Source organism: Astatotilapia calliptera, chromosome 6, assembly GCF_900246225.1.
Source record: "Astatotilapia calliptera chromosome 6, fAstCal1.2, whole genome shotgun sequence".
NCBI classification, from domain to species: domain Eukaryota; kingdom Metazoa; phylum Chordata; class Actinopteri; order Cichliformes; family Cichlidae; genus Astatotilapia; species Astatotilapia calliptera.
In genome coordinates this window covers 28,181,764-28,188,889 of record NC_039307.1, presented here as the reverse complement: position 1 = coordinate 28,188,889, position 7,126 = coordinate 28,181,764, and positions in this window count along the sequence as shown.

Below are 7,126 nucleotides of genomic sequence, written 5' to 3'. Positions count from 1 at the left end.
AACTTCAGATCGGTCCAATCTGATGAAATCCCTTGGAGGAGTTCGTCAAAGTATGAAGCCTGAAAAGAGGGGAAAATGTCGCCAAAATTACACATTAATTTTAAAATGGCTGACTTCCTGTTGGATTTGGGATATTGCTCCAAGAGACTTTTTTGTACATCTTGATATCTCCTATAAGCCTACCAGGTTTCAGATTCATACATAAAACACAGAGCTGGGGCTGTGGTTTTGAAATTTTGTAGGGGGCGCTGTGGAGCCATTTTGGGATATTCAATGAAAATTATCACATGACAACAAAGCCTTCGTCACATTGGAGGTGTGTGCCAAATTTCAAGCCTCTATACACTTGCCAAGACCCTCAAAAGCCACTTCATCTTTCATGGTGAACAGCGTTGCCACCAGGGTGCGCCGTTCAGTTTAAAGTCACAATTTTTGCACTGAAGCATCACGAGGGACTGATGTTGATATTCACCGCTTTTGAGGTGGCCACGATGAACCTGTGAAAATCAGTACAACAAAGTTAAAGCCATGACATTTCCTGTTGCCACTAGGTGGCGCTGTCCGTATTTCCGACAATGGGCACATCAATCTGTTCAGGGCGGGTCTGACATCATGCCTGTAAAGTCTGGTACTGATCAGACTGGATTTCATTGAGTTATACTAATTTGTTTCTTCATGGCGTGACATCAAAGTTCGCCATGCTGCTGGGGTCACACCCTTTCGCGAAAAGTCACAGTTTTCACTGTAACCCAAGACCAACTCCTTAAGGCTTTCCTGGAGAAATTTGAGGCTGCAGATGTCACCCATCACTATACTGTACCCCAAAGTGTAAAACATGACATTTCCTGTTCCCACTAGGTGGCGCTGTCCCTGGTGTCAAATATGGCAGTTGAAATATGTTCAGGGGTGGAGCCTTATCATATGTGTTCACTTTGGTCAAGGTCAGAAAATGTATGACAAAATGAGAGGCAATAAGATTTTCATGGCGAGTCATCGAAATTCGCCATGGCGCCACGGCCTCATAGTATTGTGAAAACTCAAAAGCTCCGCAATTTAACATGGCACAAGGGTGTAGTTGACACTGTCCAAATTTGAAGGTTATGAAATGAAACCCCAAGGAGGAGTTCGCAAAAGTTCGAGGCATGGAAATGGCAAAATTAGAGCCAAAATGTCACCTTCTCTTCCAAATGGCGGACTTCCTGTTGGGTTTGCGTCAATGGGCCCACAGACTTTTTTGTTCGTCTTGGCATGATACACATGTGTGCCAAATTTCATACATGTAGCTCAAACGATGTGGTCGTAGGGCTGCATTTAACAAGGCATAGGTGGCGCTCTAGAGCCATTTCCCAGTGCTCATATGTAAAACCATTAAAATACAAAATTTTTCACCAGACCTGGCATGTGTGCAAAATTTCATGAGTTTTTGAGCATGTTTAGGCCCTCAAAAAGGCCCTTGTTTGGGGTGAATAATAATAATAATAATTAAAGCTGCAAGCAGCGTTATGAGGGCCCTCGCACCCCCGGCGCGTCGAGCCACGCCCAACACCTAAAACCAGCACGTCCGATCTGATGTCACATTGATGGAATTCATGCATTAAACCACCAGCTAACATTTCAACTCATTCATTCATGATTAGTTAGTCGTTCCACTAGGTGGGGCTCTAACCATTATGTACAAATGGCATAACAAACACTTCCAAGCTCGAGTCTCATCACACCTGAGACGTTTGGGAGAGATTGGACATTGTGTTTTTGAGTGACAGCAGATTACTGCTTTTTGGCGAGTGATTCAAACTCTAAGTGCCGCCATAACCACCCCGTTTCCCTGGACGTAAAAGCTTCGCAATTTAACATCACAAAGGTCTTTAGATTCCACAAACTGCAGATCGGTCCAATCTGATGAAATCCCTTGGAGGAGTTCGTCAAAGTACGGTGCCTGAAAAGATGGGAAAATGTCGCCAAAATTACACATTAACTTTAAAATGGCTGACTTCCTGTTGGATTAGGGATATTGCTCCAAGAGACTTTTTTGTACATCTTGATATCTTACACAAGCTTACCAAGTGTCAGACTCATAGATAAAACACAGAGCAGGGGCTGATGTTTTGAAATATTGTAGGGGGCGCTGTGGAGCCATTTTGCGCTATTCAAGGAAAATGGTTACATAACAACAATGCCTTCATCCATTTGGAGGTGTGTGCCAAATTTCAAGCCTCTATAAACTTTCCAAGCCCCTCAAAAGCCACTTCATCTTTCATGATGAACCGCGTTGCCACCAGGGTGCGCCGTTCAGTTTAAAGTCACAATTTTTGCACTGAAGCATCACGAGGGACTGATGGTGATATTCACCGCTTTTGAGGTGGCCACGATCACCCTGTGAAAATCAGTACAACAAAGTTAAAGCCATGACATTTCCTGTTGCCACTAGGTGGCGCTGTCCGTATTTCCGACAATGGGCATATCAATCTGTTCAGGGCGGGTCTGACATCATGCCTGTAAAGTCTGGTACTGATCAGACTGGATTTCATTGAGTTAGCATTTGTTACTGTCCAAGTGGCATGTACATCAAATAGTTGAAAACAGAGAATGCTGTTGGGAGTTAAAAGCATTTTTGCACTAGTTTTATGTTTAGATGTGTAAGAACTGAGGCTGTTGAAATTTTGGCTCATTATTCACCCAACACTATAAATCAAAGTGTAACTGAAATTCCCATGGTGGCGCTGTTCCTAATGATGTTATGAGTTGAAAACTCGCGGTGTATCATGGGTGTGTGATCTTTGGCCACAGTGCAGAAAAGTGGTGATGCAAAACAGGAGCATAGAGAGGCATGGCCTATCATCGTTGCCTACTTTTGTGCTCTCCTGGCGTATAGTATTTTGTGAACTACACACTGTCAAAAGCTCCGCAATACACTATAGCCCCCCCCCCCCCCACCCTTGTGCCATGTAAATGCGGAGCTTTTGAGTTTTCACCCTATGAGGCCGTGGCGCCATGGCGAATTCGATGACTAGCCATGAAAATCTATTGCCTCTCATTTTGTCATACATTTTCTGACCTTGACCAAAGTGAACAATATGATAAGGCTCCACCCTGAACATATTTCAACTGCCATATTTGACACCAGGGACAGCGCCACCTAGTGGGAACAGGAAATGTCATGTTTTACACTTTGGGTACAGTATAGTGATGGGTGACATCTGCAGCCTCAAATTTCTCCAGGAAAGCCTTAAGGAGTTGGTCTTGGGTTACAGTGAAAACTGTGACTTTTCGCGAAAGGGTGTGACCCCAGCAGCATGGCGAACTTTGATGTCACGCCATGAAGAAACAAATTAGTATAACTCAATGAAATCCAGTCTGATCAGTACCAGACTTTACAGGCATGATGTCAGACCCGCCCTGAACAGATTGATGTGCCCATTGTCGGAAATACGGACAGCGCCACCTAGTGGCAACAGGAAATGTCATGGCTTTAACTTTGTTGTACTGATTTTCACAGGTTCATCGTGGCCACCTCAAAAGCGGTGAATATCAACATCAGTCCCTCGTGATGCTTCAGTGCAAAAATTGTGACTTTAAACTGAACGGCGCACCCTGGTGGCAACGCGGTTCATCATGAAAGATGAAGTGGCTTTTGAGGGGCTTGGAAAGTTTATAGAGGCTTGAAATTTGGCACACACCTCCAAATGGATGAAGGCTTTGTTGTCATGTGACCATTTTCATTGAATAGCGCAAAATGGCTCCACAGCGCCCCCTACAATATTTCAAAACATCAGCCCCTGCTCTGTGTTTTATCTCTGAGTCTGACACTTGGTAAGCTTGTGAAGATATCAAGATGTACAAAAAAGTCTCTTGGAGCAATATCCCAAATCCAACAGGAAGTCAGCCATTTTAAAATTAATGTGCAATTTTGATGACATTTTCCCCTCTTTTCAGGCCTCATACTTTGACGAACTCCTCCAAGGGATTTCATCATATTGAAGCATTCTTCAGTGTGTGGAATCCAAAGACCTTTGTGTTGTTAAATTGCGAAGCTTTTTCCGTTCAGGGAAACGGGGTGGTCATGGCGGCACTTAGAGTTTGAATCACTCGCCAAAAAGCAGTAATCTGCTGTCACTCAAAAAAACACAATGTCCAATCTCTCCCAAAGTCGCAGGTTGTGAGACTCGAGCTTGGAAATGTTTTGTTATGCCATTGTCATAATGGTTAGAGCGCCACCTAGTGGCAGACTATAATCTGGTTAATGAAGATGAAATGTTAGCTGGTGATTAAAGCATGAATCCATCAATGTGACATCACATCGGACGTGCGGTTTTAGGTGTTGGCGTGGCTCGACGTGCCGGGTGCGAGGGCCCTCATAACGCTGCTTGCAGCTTAATTATTATTAATGCATGATATATTGTGTATTAGGCACTATATGATCTCATTAATTTTTAATTTATTATCACCCCAAACAAGGGCCTTTTTGAGGGCCTAAACATGCTCAAAAACTCATGAAATTTTGCACACATGCCAGGTCTGGTGAAAAATTTTGTATTTAATGGTTTTACATATGAGCACTGGGAAATGGCTCTACAGCGCCACCTATGCCTTGTTAAATGCAGCCCTACGACCACATCGTTTGAGCTACATGTATGAAATTTGGCACACATGTGTATCATGCCAAGACGAACAAAAAAGTCTGTGGGCCCATTGACGCAAACCCAACAGGAAGTCCGCCATTTGGAAGAGAAGGTGACATTTTGGCTCTAATTTTGCCATTTCCATGCCTCGAACTTTTGCGAACTCCTCCTTGGGGTTTCATTTCATAACCTTCAAATTTGGACAGTGTCAACTACACCCTTGTGCCATGTTAAATTGCGGAGCTTTTGAGTTTTCACAATACTATGAGGCCGTGGCGCCATGGCGAATTTCGATGACTCGCCATGAAAATCTTATTGCCTCTCATTTTGTCATACATTTTCTGACCTTGACCAAAGTGAACACATATGATAAGGCTCCACCCCTGAACATATTTCAACTGCCATATTTGACATCAAGGACAGCGCCACCTAGTGGGAACAGGAAATGTCATGTTTTACACTTTGGGGTACAGTATAGTGATGGGTGACATCTGCAGCCTCAAATTTCTCCAGGAAAGCCTTAAGGAGTTGGTCTTGGGTTACAGTGAAAACTGTGACTTTTCGCGAAAGGGTGTGACCCCAGCAGCATGGCGAACTTTGATGTCACGCCATGAAGAAACAAATTAGTATAACTCAATGAAATCCAGTCTGATCAGTACCAGACTTTACAGGCATGATGTCAGACCCGCCCTGAACAGATTGATGTGCCCATTGTCGGAAATACGGACAGCGCCACCTAGTGGCAACAGGAAATGTCATGGCTTTAATTTTGTTGTACTGATTTTCACAGGTTCATCGTGGCCACCTCAAAAGCGGTGAATATCACCATCAGTCCCTCGTGATGCTTCAGTGCAAAAATTGTGACTTTAAACTGAACGGCGCACCCTGGTGGCAACGCTGTTCACCATGAAAGATGAAGTGGCTTTTGAGGGGCTTGGAAAGTTTATAGAGGCTTGAAATTTGGCACACACCTCCAAATGGATGAAGGCTTCGTTGTTATGTGATCATTTTCATTGAATAGCGCAAAATGGCTCCACAGCGCCCCCTACAATATTTCAAAACATCAGCCCCTGCTCTGTGTTTTCATTATGAGTCTGACACTGGTAAGCTTGTGTAAGATATCAAGATGTACAAAAAAGTCTCTTGGAGCAATATCCCAAATCCAACAGGAAGTCAGCCATTTTAAAATTAATGTGTAATTTTGATGACATTTTCCCCCCTTTTCAGGCCTCATACTTTGACGAACTCCTCCAAGGGATTTCATCATATTGAAGCATTCTTCAGTGTGTAGAATCTAAAGACCTTTGTGATGTTAAATTGCGAAGCTTTTTCCGTTCAGGGAAACGGGGTGGTCATGGCGGCACGTAGAGTTTCAATCACTCGCAAAAAGCAGTAATCTGCTGTCACTAAAAAACACAATGTCCAATCTCTCCCAAAGGTCGCAGGTGTGATGAGACCCGAGCTTGGAAATGTTTATTATGATATTTGTCAATAATGGTTAGAGCGCCACCTAGTGGGACGACTATAATCATGATTGATGATTGAAATGTTAGCTGTGGTTTAATGCATGAATTCCATCAATGTGACATCAGATCGGACGTGCTGGTTTTAGGTGTTGGGCGTGGCTCGACACGCCAGGGTGCGAGGGCCCTCATAACGCTGCTTGCAGCTTTAATTATTATTATTATTATTATTATTATTCACCCCAAACAAGGGCCTTTTTGAGGGCCTAAACATGCTCAAAAACTCATGAAATTTTGCACACATGCCAGGTCTGGTGAAAAATTTTGTATTTTAATGGTTTTACATATGAGCACTGGGAAATGGCTCTACAGCGCCACCTATGCCTTGTTAAATGCAGCCCTACGACCACATCGTTTGGCTACATGTATGAAATTTGGCACACATGTGTATCATGCCAAGACGAACAAAAAAGTCTGTGGCCCATTGACGCAAACCCAACAGGAAGTCCGCCATTTGGAAGAGAAGGTGACATTTTGGCTCTAATTTTGCCATTTCCATGCCTCGAACTTTTGCGAACTCCTCCTTGGGGTTTCATTTCATAACCTTCAAATTTGGACAGTGTCAACTACACCCTTGTGCCATGTTAAATTGCGGAGCTTTTGAGTTTTTCACAATACTATGAGGCCGTGGCGCCATGGCGAATTTCGATGACTCGCCATGAAAATCTTATTGCCTCTCATTTTGTCATACATTTTCTGACCTTGACCAAAGTGAACACATATGATAAGGCTCCACCCCTGAACATATTTCAACTGCCATATTTGACATCAAGGACAGCGCCACCTAGTGGGAACAGGAAATGTCATGTTTTACACTTTGGGGTACAGTATAGTGATGGGTGACATCTGCAGCCTCAAATTTCTCCAGGAAAGCCTTAAGAGTTGGTCTTGGGTTACAGTGAAAACTGTGACTTTTTCCGCAAGGGTGTGACCCCAGCAGCATGGGCGAACTTTGATGTCACGCCATGAAGAAAACAAATTGTA